Source organism: Petaurus breviceps, unplaced genomic scaffold, assembly GCF_028583685.1.
Source record: "Petaurus breviceps papuanus isolate PSGF00001 unplaced genomic scaffold, PetGlider_PUasm1.0 90137, whole genome shotgun sequence".
Taxonomy (NCBI): domain Eukaryota; kingdom Metazoa; phylum Chordata; class Mammalia; order Diprotodontia; family Petauridae; genus Petaurus; species Petaurus breviceps.
In genome coordinates this window covers 726,931-729,377 of record NW_027187183.1, presented here as the reverse complement: position 1 = coordinate 729,377, position 2,447 = coordinate 726,931, and positions in this window count along the sequence as shown.

Genomic DNA, 2,447 nt, shown 5'->3' with positions numbered 1-2,447 from the left:
CTCTCTCTCTCTCTCTCTCTCTCTCTCTCTCTCTCTCTCTCTCTCTCGCTCAATCATCCAACAATGTGGCTGTACCAAAACCTGCTCAAGTCTGCTAGGACAGTCTTTAGGGGATTGTTGTCCCTCTCTGAGACTGATTAAATAAAACTAATTAATAAAACCTCATGTCCATTAAATGTGTGTTTGCACTGGCAAAATCCAAAATGGGTTTACAAAACCTCAAAAATTCACTGATATATTTTTTGGCATTTTCTAATTTGTATGAATGGAGCTGGAGAAAGTAATGAAACTTTGCTGATTGGGCCATCACAAATTTATGTAACATAATCCCACAGGGGCCCTCACTGCAACAAGGCATGCCTTTTTACAGCTCCCTAGTTGATTCACTCTCCAATTTACCACAGAGCTTATTCCAAACCTTTTCATTCCTCCTCAAGATCCGAAGACCTTCCTCCACCTTATGAGCTGAGAACCTTGCCTCAATTCACAGAAAACAATGAGGCCATTGAAAACACCATGAACTCTTCCTTATTTTATATCACTCAGACATTTTCTCTTGTTATTTCTTCCTTCACCCCCACTTGTATAAAGCCAATCACAAGCAGCTCTCCTGAGGACTACTACTGTGAATAACTTTAAGGATCTAATCACATAGTATAGTGAACTCTATTTATGTAGCAACAAACAAAAGCAAAACATTCAAGAAACTAAAGTACAACATTCACAAAAATATAACATAAAAACTTATTACTTGTAGAGATAACTTGAGTAGTTTCTTAAGCCAGCACTAAACTGACACACTAGCCTGAGGAAAGTGTGATGTGTAAACGTGGTCCAGGTGTGATTGTCAAGCAATCTGTTTATTGATACCATGAACAAGGTTTTTATAGAGAAGTTAAACAAAGAAGGTAATTATAGGTCACTTGGTTTTCTTAATACTCTTTGTTCAGTAAAGTAATGATGTCAACTATTAGGCCTTGGAGATAACCAGGTCCCAAGTATAGTATCTAAAAATGTATAAAAATATATAAAAGGCAGTGAACATCTTCTGTCAATAATCCCAGAACAGGGTACCTCCCCGGATCACAGGATATCATAAAGGGTTTGATAAGGGCCCCTTCTCAAGGGAAAAAACCAAGACCAGTTACTTTCCACTGGCCATGGTGAAAACCCCGGGGCAAACCTATCTAGGACCAGCCTGATTCCTAGATCAGATGTTTTGGCTCTCTTCAATTACTAAAGGTGACCACATGGTCTTAAAATATATCATTCAGTAAGTCACAATCTCCTCACTTAACACAGAGCACCCAAGTAAGGTTTTCTTTCATCTTAACTGGAGGCTGGCTTCCAATCATCCTTAAGGGTAGCAGAAAGTACAAACGCCATCCACCCCTAGTTCACAGTAAGTTATAATATCATCAGTTAGTACTGAGTACCCAAGGACATTTCTAGGACTACAACAATATTTACACACATTACTGGCACTATCATCTCAATTCACTTTCTGTCTGAGAAACCAATACAGAACAGACAGGAGTTCTGTCTGAGAAATCAAAATAGACCAACAGACAGAACTTCTATCTGAGAAATCAACACAGACAGACAGGGAATTGACATCACAAATGTTCTCTCTCTCAGTTCTGCTTGATCCCAGCTTGTGTTTGAGTTTTTATCTGCTCAGTTTCTTCCTGTTCTACTCTTTTGGCAAGCTCCTCCCACTGTGGGCTCCGTGTGATGACCTTAGGCCTCTTAAGGGCCAAGAAAGTCTCCAAACTCCCTTAGGCCTATTAAGGGCAACACAATGTATACTGTTTCCAACAAAGTCTTGAAACAATTCAAGGCACTTGAATAGTTAAAACAAGCAGCAAAGTACTACTTTGTTTGCCATTACAATCTGAGATGAAAAGTTGCCCTTTTTTCCTTTCCAAGGCAAACCCTGCTACACATTTAATTTCATTCCATCCTGTCTTTTTCGAGCAGATTGTCCTCTCTACTATTCTCACTCTTTCTCTAATCTTCAGTCTTTACCTTTCTGTTATCTTTTTCCTTGTTGCCTACAAATACACTCATGTCTCTCTTCAACCATTAAAAAACTTTTACTTTATCTTACTAGCCCTGTTATCTACTGTCCTATATTTCTTTTCCCTGTCTCATTTAAACCCCTTGAAAAAACTATTCACCATCAGTGTCTCCACTTTCTCTCCTTTCATTCTCTTCTAAACCTTCTGCAATATGACTTCTGACCTCATCACTCAATGAAAACTGCTCTCTCCAAAGTCATAAATTATCTCATAATTGCCAAATCTACTGTCCTTTTCTCAGTCTTCATCCTTCTTGATCTCTGTTACCTTTGACATTGATGATCATCCTTTTCTCTTGGATACTCTTCCCTCTCTAGGTTTTTATGATGTTTTACTCTCCTGATTTTCCTCCTTCCTGTTTGACCA